This window comes from Macaca fascicularis, chromosome 4 (assembly GCF_037993035.2).
Source record: "Macaca fascicularis isolate 582-1 chromosome 4, T2T-MFA8v1.1".
In the NCBI taxonomy this organism is placed as follows: domain Eukaryota; kingdom Metazoa; phylum Chordata; class Mammalia; order Primates; family Cercopithecidae; genus Macaca; species Macaca fascicularis.
In genome coordinates this window covers 59327018-59348324 of record NC_088378.1, presented here as the reverse complement: position 1 = coordinate 59348324, position 21307 = coordinate 59327018, and the positions used below count along the sequence as shown (strand labels likewise).

At 43.7% G+C, this 21307-nt stretch overlaps 1 pseudogene; it reads left to right on the top strand.

Annotated features, from left to right (window-relative positions):
• The first annotated feature begins 4969 nt into the window (after window positions 1–4969).
• LOC102144046 (eukaryotic translation initiation factor 4B pseudogene) lies at window positions 4970–20662 on the top strand (annotated as a pseudogene).
• The last annotated feature ends 645 nt before the right edge of the window (window positions 20663–21307 follow it).

Sequence of the window (21307 nt, the reverse complement as noted above, 5' to 3'; positions counted from 1 at the left end):
AATAAGTAAAAGATTTGAAATAGTCATCCATTAATATAGGACTAGTTTAATTAATAACTAATTAATAATACAATGGAATACAAGGCAGTCTTTACAAAAACTAAGCTGTTCTACATGCTTTGCTATTAAACCATCTCCAGGATATATAATTAAATAAAGGAAGCAAAATGCAGGCTGAAGGTATAAAGCATGATAAACCTTCATTCCGGAAGTTGGATGGAAAAATTTATGAATTTTGTTTGTTTGTTTGTTTGTTTGAGATGGAGTCTTGCTCTGTTGCCAGGCTGGAGTGCAGTGGTACAATCTTGGCTCATTGCAACCTCTGCCTCCTGGGTTCAAGCGATTCTCCTACCTCAGCCTCCCAAGTAGCTGGGATTACAGGCACCCACCACCACGCCCAGCTAATTTTTGTATTTTCAGTAGACACGGGGTTTCACCATGTTGACCAGTCTGGTCTAGAACTCCTGACCTCAGGTGATCTGCCCACCTCAGCTTCCCAAAGTGCTGGGATTATAGGCGTGAGCCACCGTGCCCAACCCTCTGGCTACATAATTTTTAAAATAGCCACCCAACATCTTTTGGACAGCTTTTCTCTCTTTGGGGAATTTCATGCCCTGTGAATCTTGACTTCCCTTGGAGGAAGCAGGAAGCTCACTTTCCCTTGGGATTAGGGCTTAGTCTTTGACACAGGCTCTGCCAGTGAGAGCCCAACCGAGACATCGTTTAGAAGGAGAGTAACGCAAGGAAGCAGCTCCTGTGAGGGTGGTGGTGTGGGTGCCTGGCTTTGGGGCAGCAGCGGTGCAGATTCTGGCACCACACACTGGCAGAGCCCGGGCCTGGCATGGCATTTCATCTGAGCATTCTGAATGAAAAACATGTGGCCTGCCACATTTGTGCACAGTTGGTCTGGAGTGGCGCTAGCTGCAAAGCCCCACACCTGATTCTTGGACTCCCATGGAAATTTTGGTAGTATATTTAAAAATATACAGGCAGTGGCTCACGCCTGTAATCCCAGCACTTTGGGAGGCCAAGGTGTGTGAATCATCTGGGGTCAGAAGATCGAGACCAGCCTGACCAACATGGTGAAACCCATGTCTACTAAAAATTCAAAAAAAAAAAAAAAATTAGCCGGGCGTGGTGGTGGGCACCTGTAGTCCCAGCTATTCAGGAGTCTGAGGCAGGAGAATCTCTTGAACTCAGGAGGTGGAGATTGCAGTGAGCCAAGACCACGCCACTGTACTCCAGCCTAGGCAACAAAGTGAGACTCCACTGCCCCCCTCAAAAAAAAAAAATCACTTAATAAATTTCTTTTCTGTTTTAAATAACTTAGAATGGATTTTGTAGTGATTTTTTCTGGAGGGCGGACGTAGGTTAAAAAGATGTTAAGGAGCCTGGGCAACAAAGAAAAACTTCATCTCTACAAAAAATAAAAATTTGCTGGGCTTGATGGTTTGTAGTAGTAGTCTCAGCTACTTGGGAGACTGAGGTGGGAGGATCGCTTGAGCCCAGGAGTTGGAGGCTGTAGTGAGCTGTATCACACCACTGCACTCTAGCCTGGGAGACAGAGCGATACTCCATCTTAAAAAAAAAAAAAAAAAAGAAGAAGAAGAAGTCAAGGGTAAATATGGATGTTGGAAGCCAGTTTTCTCACTGTTGGAGTGGGAGGTTACAGGTAAGCAAGGGAGAGTGTTAGAATGATCCAGATGGCACTGGATTAGCATTGGAGACATCAGTATGACTCATGCTTAGCTTAATACTGATACAGATGGTACATATAGAACTATTTTTAGATATATGGATATACATAGGCAAATATAGTATATGGACATATATTTCCTTGCTCTCTCAGCTGAAAGGCTTAGAGGCAATAACACCCCAATAGCAACAAGCACCCCAATAACTGAGCAATAGCAACAGGCCTAGATCTTAGTTTCTTTCTTTCTTTTCTTTTCTTTCTTTTTTTTTTTTTTTTAAGACAGAGTCTCTCTCTGTTGCCCAGGTTGGAGAGTAATGGCGCGATCTCGGCTCACTGCAACCTCTGCCTCCCATGTTCAAGCAATTCTCTCACCTCGGGCTTCCAAGTACAGGCACCTGCCACCACGTCTGTCTAATTTTTTGTGTTTTTACTAGAGACGAGGTTTTGCTATGTTGGCCAGGCTGGTCTCGAACTCCTGACCTCAGGTGATCCGTCTCCCTCGGCCTCCCAAAGTGCTGGGATTATAAAAATGAATCGACCGGGCACAGTGACTCAGTTTCTAACACCGTTTTCCAATAAAAGAAACCAAGGACTCTTAGAGAAATGGCTGATTCAAGGAGTAGGGCAGGAAAGGTGAACCTGGAGGCATCACAACTACATGAAATGTGCAGATCTTTCTTGGCTACTAACGAAACTTAACTAATAGACAATTTTATGAAAGACAGGAAATCTGATATGGACTGTGATATAGACAATATCAAGGAATTACTGTTAATTTTTTAGGAGTGACAATGACATTGACATTCTGTAAGAAAATGTCCATATTTTTAGACATGCATCCCGAAGGATGAGGGGCTAAAATGACATGATATCTGGAATTTGCTGTAAAGAAAGAGGAAAATTGGGATAGATGAAGAAGTGTGGCAAATCTTGGTAACTGCTGAATCTCAGGTCCTTGTAGAATGTTCTCTGCTTCTGAGTATGCTTGAAAATTTTCACTAACGGTTTTTTTCTTTTTTTTTTTTCTTTGAGACGGAGTCTTGCTCTGTCACCCAGGCTGGAGTGCAATGACTTCATCTCGGCTCACTGCAACCTCCGTCTCCTGGGTTCAAGTGATTCTCCTGTCTCAGCCCCCTGAGTAGCTGAGATTACAGGCGACCACCCCCATGCTCAGCCAATTTTTTTGTATTTTTAGTAGAGATGGGGTTTCACCATATTGGCCAGGCTGGTCCTGACCTCAGGTGATCCGCCCGCCTCAGCCTCCCAAAGTGCTGGGATTACAGGCGTGGGCCACTGTGCCCAGCCACATAATGCATTTTTTAAAAAAGCTAGAAAAAGATTTGGGTTGAGAATAGAGTTAGCAATGTTTATTCCACCTGTAATCCCAGGCTGCGTAGGAGCTTCAGTGTGATGGGCACTGCTGTGGCTGAGAGGGATGTGTGGGTGGGTGGGCTGCCCCTGATCCAGGGCTGAGCCAGGAGGGCCTCTGATCCCAGATATGGAGTTGAGAAAGGGGAGTTGACTGCTGGAGGATCCATTTTTTTCTCTGTCTCAGTGGCTGGCTGGGAAACCCAGGGCGCCTTTTCTTGACGTTGCCCTGCGCTCTCTAGCCCATGGAAGGCACACTGAACAACAGAAGAAACAGAAGCTCCCACCCCACTTGTGTGTTTGTGGCTACCTAGCAGTTCTTGCTACTCTACTGTAGGGTGTGAGAAACAGTGATTACGGTAGAGTTTGTGATGTTTGTTTTTCCCAAGATCAAAACCCCATCTCCCCTCTGTTAACATAAACCATCAAAAGTCAATCTGTATTTAATTTTCCTTGGGTGGTCCTGGGTTGACATCTTGCCCTTTTGTCTTACCATAGGAACTTGGGAACCCAATCCTTTGTTCCATCTGCTCCGAAGACAGCCCACCACCCGCTGCTGGCCTGGTGGTTCCAGCATGGATTCTGTGTTTTGAAACCTCGTCTAAAGTTACAGGGAACAAGAGATCCTTACATTTCATGTGAGCATTCTGAGCAAAAAGCCTGTGTCCTGGCCACATTATGCACATTGGTCTGTATTCATGAGAAAGGCCGCGGAGCAGGAGCGAGGCCAAAAATATGACCCCTCTCCGCCCCCATGTCTTAAAGCCTCCCCGACATTGAACAGACTGTCCTGTTGCTTGAAAAGGAGTAAATGAAGCCCACTTTGGAGTGAAGGAACAGGCCTCTGATGTCCTGAGATCTGGCTAGGGCTTGCTCTGTCGCCTGCCTGGCCCATGGTGGCGTCTTCCCTTCTTCCCAAAGTGGAGTTCAGGGGAACGGAGTGTCAAGACAAAAACTGCCGTAACAGCTCCTGGAACCTGAGCTCACTGCATTTTGAAAGTGCCTCTGCAAGCTGGAATTCTTCAGGGAGGCCACTCATTCAATCTGAGCACAGATGCATGACCAATCTGACCCTACTGAAGCACGTGTTTCTCTGGCACCTGCAAGGCAGGGCTAGCCCAGAAATGCAGAAATGTACACAGGCCCATGTGCTCGCTTGCTCACATTACCAATCACAACCCACAGAGGACACCTAGAGCCAGTGGGAGGAGCACAGGAAGGCCAAGCGTCCCTCCTACCTGGGCATCGCTCAGCCTGGGGCTATCCACTCACTTCACTGCACACAAAGAATGCACCCGCTTGGTGACTATAGGACAACAGTGTTGGAAACTGAGCAATGACGTGAAACTTCATATCATTATCCTTCTTTTCATTTCCCTGCAGTCTGGAGTCTGGTCCTATTGAAAAATCCTAAAAAGACTGGATCCAAATCATAAAACACAGCTTGTATGCAGAATTACTATGATGTGGGCATCTTGAATTCATTACGCCTGTGGTTTTATAGGGCATATTTAAAATGTATGCACTAAAGTGAATATAAACTTTACGGTTCATTTCGCCCAAGAGAAAGGGACGGATGAGAGGAAATGAAAGCTGTTCTCTGGCACACTCACCATGGAGCTTCACTCGCTCAAGGCAGCTGATACCGCTGGGTCCTGGAGGTCTGCACAGCGCCACCTCCGGGGACTACCTCCCTTTGGGTGGTGCTCATTTCTCCGAGGCTGACAATTGTGTTCTCAGTTTCCCACATATCACTTGAAAATCTGCTCATATGACCACCTCAGAGCTTGGAGCGAAATTGCTCACATTTTTCAGGTGTATGGATGCAATTATACAGCTAACAATCCGGGGCTGTTGCTTACCTGTGCATGGGCATTTATCAATTATGCCTAAACCTTCCAGGAGATGGGTCCAGAGATAAACGACTTCAGGTGTGACCATGAAAGTCAATGCTGGGAAAGCAGACTTGAAAAGTTTCACCTAAGGGATCTTGATTTTCAGGTGAGGCAGAACCCCCTAATGTAGAGAAGCTCTGATGAAATGCAAGGCAACCCCAGGTGTCGTGGCAGTCTAGCCCTTGTTAAGGTTCTTAAAGTCACTTGTGGTCAGTCACTAAGTTGTCTGGATGAAATAAGTAGTACATGCTAACTTTATGGATAAGATAAATCATAATATTTAAAATATTCAGGACAGTAATTGACACATAGTAAGTGTCGTATGCAATTTGTTTCAAAATCTGGTTTCCAAAGCAATGTCATCTCTCTTCTCTTCTCTCTCTCTCGCTCTCTCTGTCTCATCTATGGAGAGACATTGGTTTTGAATTGAGGCCCTACCACATTGTAGCTGTGCAATTTAAGGCAAGTTAAATAATCTTTCTTTGCTTCAGTTTCTTCATCCGTGCAATAGAAATAAAAATTGTATATTGCAATAATATTTTGAGGATTTCATAAGTGACTATTAAAACTCTTAAAGTCTGTATAAAATAAGAGCTGCAGGCTGAATGTGGTGGCTCATGCCTGTAATCCCAGCACTTTGAGAGGCCGAGGTGGGAGGATTATTTGAGCCCAGGACTTCGAGACCAGCCTGGGCAACCTAGTGAGAGGCTGTTTCTATTAAAAAAAAGAAAGAAGGGCCGGGCGCGGTGGCTCAAGCCTGTAATCCCAGCACTTTGGGAGGCCGAGGCGGGCGGATCACAAGGTCAGGAGATCGAGACCACAGTGAAACCCCGTCTCTACTAAAAATACAAAAAAAAATTAGCCGGGCGCGGTGGCGGGCGCCTGTAGTCCCAGCTACTCAGGAGGCTGAGGCAGGAGAATGGCGGGAACCCGGGAGGCGGAGCTTGCAGTGAGCCGAGATCGCGCCACTGCACTCCAGCCTGGGCAACAGCGTGAGACTCCGTCTCAAAAAAAAAAAAAAAAAAGAAAGAAAGAAAGAAAGAAAAAAGAAAAACTCTTTAAGTGCTAGGCATTATAGTTATTATATCTGGATCGATGTTAATAATAGTATTTCTGAATGGTAGAATCATAGATGAATGTCTACTTCATATTATGTTGAGTAAGTTGAAGCTTCTTCTGGCTGGGGTACATTTTCTTGGTCTTCCTATTCTTTGTGTGCTTAACCCTGTGTCTGGCCTATAGTAGCTGCTCAATAAATGTTGAATTCAGCCGCTAAGATTGCATTGCATGGGCCAGGTGGCTCATGCACCTGGTGGCTCATGCCTGTAATCCCAGCACTTTGAGAGGCTAAGGTGGGTGGATCACTTGAGCTCAGGAATTTGAGACCAGCCTAACCAACATGGTGAAATCCCATCTCCACAAAAAATACAAAAATTACCCAGGCATGGTGGCGTGCACCTGTAATCCCAGCTACTCAGGAGACTGAGGCAGGAGAATTGTTTGTACCTGAGAGGTGGAGCTTGCAGTGAGCCAACATTGCACCACTGCACTCCAGCCTGGGTGACAGAGTGACACTCCGTCTCAAAAAAAAAAAAAAAAAAAAGACTGCATTGTGTAATCGGTACCTCTCCCAGATATCGTATTATCCATGGTCATTGTCTCATATTTTCATAGCTTTCTAGGAAGTTTCTGGAACAAAATTGGTATGAGATGAAATGAAGCCTAGTAAGTACCAATTCACACGAACATATTCCTCATAAAATTGTGTCTCTTTTTCAAGACTCTGGAGGGCTTAGATAACAGGTTCTGGGCTTGTGCTCTCAAGGGAGGCCCCTCTGTAAGCCTGTGCTATGTGATTTGCCAGAAAAACAACAAACTACCAGTTAATCATCTGCATATGTGGCCCATGTACTGCTGGCCCCCGGGAATGGTAAGTAAATGGGATTTTTATGGAAGTCAGACCTCTGAACAGGCAGTGAAATTGGCAGTCAAGGAAAACATAAATAGCAAAAAAAAACGCGATTACAAGAAAGCATCTATGGTATGATTTCATATGTATGTAAAACTACATATATAAATCTTATATGCATATATGTAGGAAATGTCTTAAACAAAATATAAATGGTAGTTATCTTTGGTAGTGGGATTTAGTGCAGTTTTTTCTCTTTGTTTACACTTTTTCTATACAGAAAAAATACACACAATTATGTATGAGGAAGAAAAAAATAACCACGCATCAAGGGAACTGATTGGTTCAATAAACTTCAAAAATTAACTGTTAGGGGCTGAGCCCAGTGGCTGACGCCTGTAATCCCAGCACTTTGGGAGGCTAAGGCGAGAAGATCACTTGAGCTGAGGAGTTCAAGACCAGCCTGGGCAACAAAGTGCTACTCCCTACCTCTACAAAAAATTTCAAAATTAGTTAGGCGTGGTGGCACACATCTGCAGTCCCAGCTACTTGGGAGACTGAGGCAGAAGGATCACTTGAGCCCAGGAGGCGAGGCTGCAGTGGGCTGCGTTTGTGCCACTGCCCTCCAGCCTGGGTCGTAGAGCCAGATCCCGTCTCTAAAACATATGTCTATATAAAATAAGCAAACATTAACTATAAGGATTTGAAATCTGATGTTTAGTAGGTTTTCTAGACTTAGCAAATAACAATACAGGACACCCAGTTAAAGTTTGATGAACAATTATAAGTACTCCCCGTATAATATTTTGGGCATTGCCTCTTTTTATTTTTTTTTTCAAAAAATGAAAAGAAATGTAAAGTAGGAGTATAGCTTCTACACTTCTACCATTATTGTTATTTCTTTTCATTCTTTTCTCTGTAAGTAGGTTTTACGTGGTCCGGAGTCATACCGTGTGTGTGCAGTTTTCATTCACTTAACAAATCATATTGGTTCCCTACTGGGGACAAGGTGCTGTGCTAAGCACTGGGGATACAGTAGGGGTAACACAGGTTTGCTGTTGCCTCTACTCAACATAAAATAATTTTGCACAGTTTTTGCATTAAAAACTTTAAATGGATGCATAATCTGCTATCAAGTTAGTATATTCCATTTTACTTAACCAATCTTCCATTGTGGCTTAATTTATTCATTTGTTTGCATATTTGCTTTTTGGTATTATAAATAATACTGAGCTGAATGGCTTTGTACATCAAACTTTTCTCACTTTTTTGAATTATTTTAAGGATAGACACTTAAAAATACTATTTTAGGCGGGGCACAGTGGCTCACGCCTGTAATCCTGGCACTTTGGGATGGGGAGGCAGCTGGATTACCCGAGGTCAGGAGTTCAAGACCAGCCTGGCCAACATGGTGAAACCCTGTCTCTACTAAAAATACAAAAATTAGCCTGGTCTGGTGGCACATGCATGTAATCCCAGCTACTCAGGAGGCTAAGGCAGGAGAATTGCATCATGAACCCAGGAGGTGGAGGTTGCACTGAGCCAAGATTGCACCACTGCATTCCAGCCTGGGCAACAGAATGAGACTGTCTCAAAAAAGAAAACAAAAAACTTTTATTTTTAGCCTAGTTGGAATTTCATAATAATTTCTTTAGAGAAAGGTTAATTGGCTAGAATGACAAAAAAATCAAAGCCTATCTATTTCCTTTCCTTTTTTTTTTTTTTTTTTTTTTGAGACAAGTTCTCGTTCTGTTGCCCAGGCTGGAGTGCAGGTGCCATCTCGGCTCACTGCAGCCTCAACCCCCCAGGCTCAAGTGATCCTCCTGCCTCAGCCTCCCAAGTAGCTGGGACTACAGGTGTGTGCCACCATCCCTGGATAACTTTTTTGTATTTTTGGTAGAGACAGGGTTTCACTGTGTTGCCAGACTATTCTCAAACTACTGGGCTGAAGCAATCCACCCATCTCATCCTCCCAGAGTGCTGGGATTACAGACATGAGTCACTGCGCCTGGCCAAAGTCTGTATTTCTTTGCCTGCAAATACGTTTAATCATCTTTCCATATATGTGTTTGCAAATTTTATTTGGTGGGTTGTCTACTCATTTTGTGGGGAAGGTCTTGGTGATGTTTCTTACTTTATGAAATCATACAAAAAAGTTATTAAGTTTGTATAGTGTTTATTTTTGCACTTTTCAGCCTATTGGTGCCTTATTTTTGGTTATTGATTTTATTTTTATTTTTTACTTAGAGCAATTTAACATTGTATCTATTAAAATCTGTTCTTTTGATTTCAAGTGTTTCTTAGTATAGAATGTCATTTTTCTACCTAGATGTTTACTACCTATTTAATTTATTTTATTCTTTTTTATATTTTAAAATATATTAAAACCTTAAATCTTCTGGAACTTATTTTGGTATAGGTTTGTACTGAATAGCAATAGGATTTTTATTCCAGATGACGTATATATTATTCCCAAAGAAAACTCCATTTTTATTTATCTTTCCCTTGGATTTTGTAATGGCTTTTTCTCATGTATTTAATTTTATTGTATAATAAGGCTTATCTTTGGATAAGCCTTGTATACCCATTATCACACTGTTCTTTATTATGTATTAGAAAGTATTATAGTATTATGTGATAAATATATAGAATGTAAATTACTACAGTTTTACAATATACTGTTAAATGTTAGAGTAATTCTCCTAATTCTAGAGTCTTCTTTCTGAATAAAAGATTAAGTTCTACAAACCTTCCATGAGGATTTGAGTTGGAATAGCAGTAAAGGTATACATTAATTAGGTAACAATGGACACTTCTCCACCCAGGGACATGAATGTCTCTATTTATTCAATTCTCCTCCTATCTGTATTTGTTAACCAAACCTTATCTTGACTTCAGCTTACATTTCTCTTATGAAGGTTACACATGGGTCTCTCATATCATCATGGCTGGGTCCCACTAGATCCACCCCAATCTACTTAGATCAGCTTCACTTTTGTCTGCTTTGTACATTGTCTCTAAATCATCTTTTAGAGTTCTGCAATTTAACGTGATATGAAAAATCACTGGACTAACCAATGTGTTAAAATCCCTTACACTCCGAAAAGCTTGATTCTATTATCTCCAAAATGCATGGTGCTTTCTTGTCTCTGCCTTTGCTAATACTGTTCTTCCTCCTACCTGAAATGGATACCCACTCCAAATCTACATATCCCAGCTATTTGGGAGGCTGAGGCAGGAGGATTGCCTGATCCTGCAGAGGTAGAGGCTGCAGTGAACCCTGATTGTGTCGCTGCACTCCAGCCTGGGCAACATAGTGAGACTGTCGAAAGAAAGAAAAGGAAGGAAAGAAGGAAGGAAGGAAGGAGGGAAGGAAGGAAGAAAGGAAAGGGAAAAGGAAACAACAGGAACAGCCAGGGCAACACAGCAAGACTCTATGAAAATTTAATTTAATTTAAAATAATAATAAATAAAAATAAACACCTTCACCAATGTCTCTCCTAAATCTTTTGGAGATCTCATGTATTACTGATGGACACACTCGTGGTTAGCATGAACAACTTAAGATTTATGGAAACATCCAGATTTATCCTGTGAAAATACCGTTAACTTCTTACATTCCAGTGAGTGAAAACGCATGGATTTGAAGATTTGTCCACAGAGCGATGAATGGCTGTACTCTCAGTTTCTATCCGTGTGAAAATCTACTCGTCCTCACAGTCACAAGTTCTTTACATACTAGAAAATGTGTGAGAGATGGAGGTAAGGGGTGGCAGCTGTGGAGGCCAAAATAGGTTTTGTTTTGTTTTTTTTTTGGTTTGTTTACCAACTGGATTTTGCTCTGGTTAAGACAACAATGTACAAACCAAGAGAGATTTGTGTTTTCGAGTGTAGCAAGATATTCTAAATAAATGTTCCTTGAAGAGGGGGCCTTTACATCCTAGAACTTTGGCAAAAATCCAAAAAAATAAAGGAGTGGACAGAAGCAGCATGGAACTGGGCTGTGGGATGCAGTCAGCAGTTGAGCTCACATCAAACAGCTTTTGAACGTATTTCTTCAGCTCTTTTTTGTATTAATGTAATATATCCAGAAAAGCAACCTTTTGTGAGGGTCTGCTATATATCAGGGATTGTCTGAAGTGCCCCCCTAACCAAGACTCAGTGTGTAACCTCAATTTGACAACTGTTGGAATCAAAGTCTATAATCCCACAGTCTGTAATCCCCTCCCTCATCCCTCTTGCCCCATTCATCTGGGCATCCATCTGAACTTCACAAGGAAAAGAACTTGGTACCTTTGGCTCCTTCTCAACCACATAAGAGCGCCAAAGCAGAACAATGTAGGGATAGAAAGTATCTTAGAAACTATTCGTTTGCGAGGGCTACCAAATACTGTATGCCAAACTGGGTGGCTTAAAATAACACAAACATATTGTCTCAGAGCTCTGGAGATCAGAAGACTGAAGTCAAGGTTTTGCCCATGTTCCCTCTGAAACCTGTAGGGAAAAACCTTTCCTTGCCTCTTCTAGTTTCTGGTGTTTTCTAGCAATCCTTGATGTTTTTTGGCTTGTAGCTGTATCACTCCACTCTGCACCTGTCACCATGTGGCCGTCTTCTCTCTTGTTTCCCTGTCTCTGTGTCTCTTCCCTTCTCCTTTTTTTTTTTTTTTTTGTTTTTTTTTTTTTTTTTTTTTTTTTTTTGAGGTGGAGTCTCACTCTGTCACCCAGGCTGGAGTGCAGTGGTGTGATCACGGCTCACTGCAACCTCCGCCTCCAGGGTTCAAGCAATTCTCCTGCCTCAGACTCCCGAGTAGCTGGGATTACAAGTGTGCGCCACCATGCTCAGCTAATTTTTGTGTTTTTAGAAGAGACAGGGTTTTGCTATGTTGGCCAGGGTGGTCTTGAACTCCTGAGCTCAAGTGATCTACCCACCTCGGGCTCCCAAAGTGCTGGGATTACAGGCGCGAGCCACTGTGCCAGGGCCAGAACTTTAATATATCTCTTGTGGGGAGGGGACACAATCCAACCTGTAATAGAGACTAATAGTTTCTAAGATACTTTCTATCCCTTGTTCTGCTCATTCGTTTTGGTTTTAAGGAAAGTTAGGATCTCAGAGGTTGAGTTGGAGAGTCGATCTGTATGAAATGGTACATTATTACTCTTGGCAGTCTTGATTTCAGGAGACTAGAAACCCATCTTTCTCTAGAGTAGGCTAAAAGGAGTTCTTGGATCACAGAACATAAAGAAGAATGAACCAATCCGACTATGAGAGGTCCTCCTTCCAGCTTGACTGCCGAAGCTACTAGAACAAGGGTCAGGATGCTTCCCATCCTCTTCTTTAGGCTTCATCCTCTGTTGAAAGGATTTCTTTCAATGGTACGTAACATCGTCAGTTCCCAAGTTTTATCCTGGGAGTTCCTAGTTCTAGAAAAGGATTGCCTTCAAGGCTGGATCCCAAAGGCAGACGCCCTGGGGGAGAGAGCTGGCGGCCCCTGGGGATACGTGAGCTTGATCTTGGACCAGTGAACTTCCACCAGAGGAATGGAGCACCATAAAAACAGGCCAGTTTCTGACCAGGCGCAGTGGCTCACGCTTGTAATCCCAAGACTTTGGGAGGCTGAGGTGGGAGGATCACTTGAGGTCAGGAGTTTGAGACCAGCCTGGACAACATGTTGTGGAACCCTGTCTCTACTAAAAATACAAAAATTAGCCAGGCATGGTGATGCACACCTGTAATCCCAGCTACTCGGGAGGCTGAAGCAGGAGAATCACTTGAATCCAGGAGGCAGAGGCTGCGGTGAGCCGAGATGGCACCACTGCACTCCAGCCTGGGCGACAGAGTGAGGCTGTGTCCTGAATATAAACAAATTTAAAAAAAGGGCAGTTTTTGCAGGAGCCTCACAGGGGAAGACAAGGGGAACAGGAGGCTGAGGAGACAATATGAGAGATGTCCACTATAAAAAGATAATTCAAGAGCGAAAATCCAATTTTTATGTAAATTATCCAGATGGGCTCCAATGCTTATTCATACTCACCAAAGAAATTGCTCTGTCCTGTATTTTATGTCATTTAGCAGATCAGGTTTATGTCTGTGCCCCAGAGAAAGGACCTATGACATTTACTACACTTGAATTCAAATAGTAATTTTAGATTAATTTGAAAATTGATTAGGTCAGATGTTTCTGCAGACATGTTTTTGCCCTTTTATGGTATAGGGGGGTCAAATATCCGTTTATGAGTCCAGAATTTCTTTGTAAAAACAGACTTTCAAGTCAATTATTAACATCCACTGGAGTTAAAACATGACCATTTTTAAAGTGCATATTTTCTCAAAAATATCCTTCTTGCATATTTTACCGAAAATATCCTTCTTTTAATTTCTTTTAAAGCATTTGTTTAACTATGAGAAACAGTTAACTATGCAAACCCTAGGACTGTCGTAAGTGAATTAAATGTACCTATTTCTGGATTATCACTATCGATTGTCAGGCTTAATCAGTTAGAAAGTAAAAGTAATTTTTACCTCTTTCTGCTAAACTAGAGAACAGAGTGAGTATGGGAAGATGACTTTTTTCCTAGCAAAATGGCAAATTCTCAAGGTCGTAAGTGACAGATTGCTCTCCTGAGTCCCCAGCTTGGCTCCCAGCTGCCAAAAGGTCATCTTCATCTGGATATGTGCAGACACCACACGCTCAGCTCATGCAGAACAACTTCACCCCGAGCCTCCTCCAGCACTCGCTCCATCAATGCCATCATCATCATCCACGCTGGGCAAACCTAGGACCCAGACTCCTCTTTCTTTTCCCCCCTTTCCCTGCCTTCCATGTGTCCTCCAAGTATGACTCAGGACACTACCTAGGTCAGTGGTTCCCAAACTTGGCTGAGTATCCGAATCCCCTAAAGGAGGACTTCTTTATTTTTTTTTTGGAGATGGCTGGAGTGCAGTGCTGTGACCTTGGCTCACTGCAACCTCCGCCTTCTGGGTTCAAGCCATTCTCCTGCCTCAGCCTCCCGAGCAGCTGGGATTATAGGCACCTGCCACCACGCCTGGCTAATTTTTGTATTTTTTGTAGAGATGGGGTTTCACCACGTTGGCCGAGCTGGTCTCGAACTCCTGACCTCAGGTGATCCACACGCTCAGCCTCCCAAAATGCTGGGATTACAGGTGTGAGCCACTGCACTCAGCCCTGCTAAAGGACTTCTAAATGAATTCAGATTTGGAGTCCCCTTCCTAGAGACTGAGTCAGTACATCTGAAAGTGGCCTGAGCGTCTGCATTTTAAAGTCCTCCCCAGCCTCCTAAGGTGATTTAATAATGACCAGGATTTAGGACCAGCTGTCCTAAGCATCTCCATCCCCACTACTGCTGCCCTAGTTCAGCCCCCAGCACCTGCAGCCCCACTTCTGTACTCAAGCTCTGCATTCTCTCAGCCATCCTCTACCGCGTTCAACAATACCACAGCACACACTTTGTTAACCAGTGGAAGTATAAAGATGAATAAACCATACTCCTCCCCTCAAGACAACTCTTTCATGAGGGAGATAACCGAGGAAATAGGAATTCATGAGACCACTGCTCTAACTAGAAGAATAAGAAGTACCAGAAGGTCACAAAAGAGGAACTGATTAACTCAACCGGAGAAAGTCTCCTAAAGCTTCACAGAGGAAGGAATGCTGAAGTGGGGATGAAGAGTTGATCAGAAAAAAAGTAAGGATGGGAGGGAGGGAGAGGACATTTCAGATAGTGCTAAGCATGGGGATAATAGGACTACATTGGCTTTTTTTGTTTGTTGACTTGTGGAAGCGCAGTTTCTGTTCTTATAGGCAAATGTTGGGTTCCTTCTTTCTTTCTTTCTTTCTTTTATTTTTGTGGATACATAATAGTTGTATATTTTTATGGGGTACATTAGATTTTTTTTTGAGACAGGGTCTTGCTCCATCACCCAGGCTGGAGTGCAGTGGTGCAATCTCAGCTCACTGCAGTCTCCGCCTCCTGGGTTCAAGTGATTCTCCTGCCTCAACCTCCCAAGTACGTGGGACTACCGGGTGGGTGCAACCATGCCCAGCTAATTTTTGTATTTTTAATAGAGACGAGGTTTCACCATGTTGGCCAGGCTGGCCTCAAACTCCTGACCTCAAGTGCTCCACCCACCTTGGCCTCCCGAAGTGCTGGGATTGCAGGAATGAGCCACCGCGTGGGGCCCATTCTGTGCTTTACAACTCCCAGCTGTGGAAGTCAGCAAGGCAAGCCACTTAACCTTTCTGAATCTGTTTTATCATCTTATAAACCAGGTTTAATAATAATTACCAAGTAGGCTTGAGGATTTAAAGAGAAAAATGCTTATTAAAACATTCCCAGTCTAATGTTCTCTTTCTTGACATGGGTGGCTACACAGGCATCTGCTTTGTGAGAATTCATTGAATTGTATGTTTTTTTGGTGCACTTTTCTGTATGTGTGTTGATGTCAATTAAAAAGTTAGAAACAATTGTCTAGCTTACTGGCGTCTTAATAAATGTTCTAAATATTGGTTCTTTTTCCTCCTTGTCTTTTCCTGTTGGAAGCAGATGACCAGAGCTGGGTTGGATGGCTAATGCAGGAATGACATGCCAACATTTGCAAGAGGTGGAATGTGCTGTTACACTGACGTACAAAGAGCAGTAAGATGAAATTTAATAGGAACCAACATGCAGGAGGTTCAAAAAGAAACAGCACAAGTAATGAGTGGAAGATGTGATTTAAGAGGAATTATGAAAAAGCTCAGAGATTTTTAACTGACGCAAACGTAATCTGAGTCAACAGCCCAGCTTTGCCACTAAACTCTATGACCCTCTGCAAAACAAGCAAGCAGATAAACCCAAACTGTAACCAAACCAAAACAGAAATCTCAATACGAGGTTAGGTTTCTGTAGCAGTGTAATGCTCAAATCCTAGAAATAAATACACCCATTGATTCCTTCATCCATCGGATCGTATCTACATTGTAGGCTTTCAGTCTAGGTTAAGCCTAGACCATTGACCATGTCCAAAGTTCAGTGACTAGGATCATGAGAGGTCTTAAAACCATGGCCGGGCACAGTGGCTCATGCCTGTAATCCCAGCACTTTGGGAGGCCAAGGCAGGCAGATCACTTGAGGCTAGGAGTTCAAGATCAGCCTGGCCAGCATAGCAAAACCCTGCCTCTACTAGAAATACAGAAATTAGCTGGGTGTGTTGGCGCCCACCTGTAATCCCAGCTACCCCAGTGGCTGAGGCACGAGAATCACTTGAGCCTGGGAGGCGGAGGTTGCAGTGAGCTGAGATTGTGCCACTGTACTCCAGCCTGGGCAACAGAGCGAGACTCTGTCTCAAACAAAACAATAAAACAAAACAAAACACCTCATATCATATAAAGATCTGGAGAATTTTTAGCTTTAAGAAAATATTTGGGCCGGGTGTGGTGGCTCACGCCTGTAATCCCAGCTCTTTAGGAGGCTAAGGCAGGCGGATCACGAGGTCAGGAGATCGAGACCATCCTGGCTAACACGGTGAAACTCCGTTTCTACTAAAAATACAAAAAATTAGCCGGGCGTGGTGGCGGGCGCCTGTAGTCCCAGCTACTCAGGAGGCTGAGGCAGGAGAACAGCCTGAACCCAGGAGGGGGAGCTTGCAGTGAGCCGAGATTGCACCACTGCACTCCAGCCTGGGTGACAGAGTGAGACTCCATCTCAAAAAAATAAAAAATTAAAAAATTAAAAAAATAAAATAAAATAAAAAGAAAATATTTGGAGGCTGACTGGGAAGGCTTCAAGCATTTGAAAAGATTTTGTCAAGAGTGATTGGATTTATTCTATGTAGTTCAATGAGGGAAAATTCAGTTCAATAAGGTGAAAGTCTGGAAAAGAGTATTTTGGGCCCTTTTAAGGAATGAGGTAGCATTCTCTTTCCCTCTCCCAACATGGCACCTCAGCAAAAAAGAACAAGAGTGGGAAGACTATCTCCCGAACAGACTTTCTGGCTGAGGATGGGAGTACTGGTGGAGGAAGCACCTATGTTTCCAAACCAGTCAGCCAGGCTGATGAAACGGATGATCTGGAAGGAGAATTTCAACAACTCGGCACAGTAATGACGATGATGGGTATAGGGCGCCTCCAACTGACTGTTCCATCCTTCCCACTGCTCCACGGGCTGCTCGGGAACCCAATATCGACCGGAGCCGTCTTCCTAAATCGCCACCCAACACTGCTTTCCTGGGGAACCTCCCCTATGATGTTATAGAAGAGTCAGTTAGGGAATTCTTTAGAGGATTAAACATCAGTGCAGTGCATTTACCACGTGAACCCAGCAATCCAGAGAGGCTGAAAGGTTTGGGTTATGCTGCATTTGAGGACCTGGATTCCCTGCTCAGTGCCCTGAGTCTCAGTGAAGGGTATCTAGGTAACAGGAGAATTCGAGTGGACGTTGCTGATCAAGCACAGGATAAAGACAGGGATGATCGTTCTTTTGGCAGTGATGGAAATGGGGATTCTGACAAAACAGATACAGACTGGAGGGCTCGTTCTGCCACAGACAGCTTTGATGACTACTCGTCCAGAAGAAGTGATGATAGCTTTGGAGACAAGTGTCGAGATGGTTACGATTCAGACCGGTATGGCGATGGGGATCGGGATGGGGATCGGGATGGGGATCGGGATGGCCCACGCCGGGATATGGATTGATACGGTGGCCTGGGTCGCTGTGATGACCGAGGCAGCAGAGACTCTGATGGAGGCTGTGATTCCCGGACAGGCAGTGGCGGAAGAGCATTCGGCCGTGGGTACCGCAGGGATGATGACTACAGAGGACGCGGGGACCGCTATGAAGACCGATACGACAGACAGGATGATGAGTCGTGGAGCTCCAGAGATGAGATGATTACTCTCGGGATGAGTATAGGCGTGATGATAGAGGTCCCCCCGCCAAAGACCCAAATTGAATCTAACGCCTCCAAGTACTCCTAAGAAAGATGATTCCTCTGCTGGTACCTCCCAGTGCAGTCCAGCTGCTTCTATCTTTAGAGGGGCAAAGCCCGTTGACACAGCTGCTAGAGAAAGAGAAATAGAAGAACCGCTACAGAAGGAACGAGAGAAGTTACAGCATCAGCTGGATAAGCCAAACAAAACCAGAACGACGGCCTCGGGAGAGACACCCAAGCTGGGGAAGTGAAGAAACTCAGGAACGGGAACGGTCGAGGACAGGAAGTGAGTCATCGCAGACCGGGACCTCCGCCACATCTGGCAGAAATGCACGAAGGAGAGAGAGTGAGAAGTCTCTAGAAAATGAAACACTCAATAAGGAGGAAGATTGTCACTCTCCAACTTCTAAACCTCCCAAACCTGATCAGCCCCTAAAGGTAATGCCAGCCCCTCCACCAAAGGAGAATGCTTGGGTGAAGCGAAGTTCTAACCCTCCTGCTCCATCTCAGAGCTCAGACACAGAGCAGCAATCCCCTGCAAGTGGTGGGGGAAAAGTAGCTCCAGCTCAACCGTCTGAGGAAGGACCAGCAAGGAAAGATGAAAATAAAGTAGATGGGATGAATGTCCCAAAAGGCCAAACTGGGAACTCTAGCTGTGGTCCAGGAGATGGAGGGAACAAAAACTGCTGGAAAGAGTCAGATAGGAAAGATGGCAAAAAGGATCAAGACTCCAGATCTGCACCTGAGCCAAAGAAACCTGAGGAAAACCCAGCTTCCAAGTTCTGTTCTGCAAGCAAGTATGCTGCTGTCTCTGTTGATGGTGAAGATGAAAATGAGGGAGAAGATTACACGGAATAGACCTCTACATCCTGTGCTTTCTCCTAGTTTTTCTCCACCCTGGAACATTCAAGAGCAAATCAAACCTCTATCCAGACAAGACAAAACAAAACTCACCATCTCCTTAAGACCTTTCTTACCTTTTTTTAAAAACAAAAAATGAAATTTTTTGTTTGCATGCTGCTGCAGCCTTTAAAGTATTGAAGTAACTGGAGAATTGCCAATATAGCCAGAAACAGACTACAGCTTTTTAGAGGAAGAGTTGTGGTGCGTTATGTCACCATGCAGTTGCCATGTGATTAGTGCCTAGGGACTGCCATTTAGCAGAAATGGTAATGACAGTGATATAACGTCTGCAGTCTGGTTGGGCAGTAGGGGAGGAAGGTAGAAGGAAAAGTGTGAGATTTCTACCTTTTAGTTTTTATCCTATTGTGGCATATATGAATTCTCAAACATTATCTGAATACATTTTCCACTCTTGGAAAAGTAGATTTAGCCTCAAGTTGTTTTAGTGTCCAGGAGGCTGCCAGCCCCTCCCCTGATTTAATTCTGAGTTTTGGGGGTCAGCCTAGGGGGAATTCCTTTTTTTTAACCCTGCAGAGGGGTAGTTGGGAGTGAGTCTGTAGGCCATAAAGAATAGGACTGCATTGGACCAAAATAAATGGGAAAATCATGGTTTGAAAAGAAGCTTTTGGGAAGTGATGAGTCATTTTGCACCAGGTAATAGGGGAACATTGTGTGACCTCCAGCAAACACATGAATGGTTATTTCCTGGAGCCGGGAGCACTTGGGGGTCGTGGCAATTCTCAGTGTTTTCTGTGTCCTGGTTTTACCCTTTCTAAACACTGTCCTTTCTGCAAGTTTGAATATATCCACGTTCTGTTGAAACCTTGAAGCTAAAAATTTAGACTCTTATCGTCATCTTAAGTTCTTCATGCTACTCTTAACCTCCCAAAAAGCAGTCTCTAAGTCACATAGATAATGTCTTGGGCATTTTCTCTCTCAGCCATGGAGAGCTACGAAAGGAAGAATCGCTGCTTTTCTCAAGCAATCAGTTTCTTGATGTCTTTTGGTTCTCACTCCTTGCTCGCTCCTGATGCTTTGACCCCTTTTGTAGAGCAGAGTGCTCTAGAATAATGGATGGTCTTGGACGGTGGATAAAGGTGGATAAATAGGGACAGGGACAGTTAAATTGGGAGCCTTTCTTACAACCTTGATGGGTTTTCTCCCCGCAAGTTTCCTTCTCCACTGAAATGCCACACCAATGCTTGTTGGATTTATGAGGTGACCAGACCAATGTGTTGTTTTATTTTTTTTTTTTAAAGCTTCCCTTGAGAGAACAAATGGTAATGGAGAGAACTATTTGACAAGGTCCTGGTTTCTCTTGCAACACAGTAGCTAAACTTGCCTGCTTGTATGTGCATTTTTGTAAGGATCAGCTTGGTAGACAGTGTTAGCAGAGAAACCACACCTTGATTTTGGTTTGCAAGATCTTGGTCTCCCATCAGTCCTAGATTAGGCCCTGTTCAGCCATGCAGGGGTGTTGGTTTATGCGTGCTGCAGCGGTGGGCATAGTGAATATAATTTACCCAGTGGACAAACGTGTGTACCGAGTGAGTTTAAATAATTGGTGTGGATTGGCCAGTAGCTAAGAAGTGTGCTTTTAAAGAGTGTTGAAGATTGAAAGGTTTTTTGTTTTTGTTTTTGTTTTTTTAAACAAAAAAACCATTGATTGTAGATAATGAAAAGCTAGGGTTTGCCCTCTTCATGTCTACTCTCCTTCCAAATAGTTATATCCAAAACTGTTTTTCCCTCTCCCCTACCTTGTTCCCCCTGTTAAAATAGAAACGGGGATTGATTAATGTCCCGCTCCTGAATACATGTAAAATTTGTACAAAAATATCTTCTATGAAAATGATTTGTAATCTGTAGACTTGTTACCTGGGAGATGTCTTGATATAAAATCCCATCCTTTGGGTTGTGGATTTTTTATTTTCTCCAAATAAATCTGATCTTTAAAAAAAAAAAAGGAATTTTTTCTACCGCTCGCGATTGGGGCTATCTAAAACTGGAATGGTTCCCGTCTGTCGCTGGCAGTATTTAGCAGAGGCTCTGTGGCTACACATCATGGCCATTATAGATCGCATTTTTATTTTAGGCGGGGTGACAGATTATATGCCTCTGTTATGGGTTAAATTGTTTTCCCCAAAAAGGATAGGTTGAAGTCCTAACCCCTAGTACCTGTAAATGTAACTTTATTTGAAAATAGGCGCTTTGCAGACGTGATCACATTACGATGGGATCATGAGGATCCAGTAAGACTGGTGTCCTTATGAGAAGAGACACGCGGACAGGGAGAAGGCCAAGTGGAGACACAGGCGTGCAGAAGGGGAGGTGGCCATGGAGCACCGGGGGGAGGGAAAGTTGTCATGCAGCTGCAGGCCAGGAACGCCAAGGATTGCTGGCAACAACCAGAAGGCGGGAGAGAGCGCACAGCTCTGCTGACACCTTAATCTCAGACTTCAGCCTCCAGAAATGCAAGAGAATACATGGCTGTTGCTTTAAGCCGCTCAGTTGGTGGTACTTGGTTTTCCTAGCAGCCCTAGGAAATGATTACAGCAAAACCCTTTCCCTTTCACAGCCTCTGAATCCTTATCAGCCAGATAGCAACAAT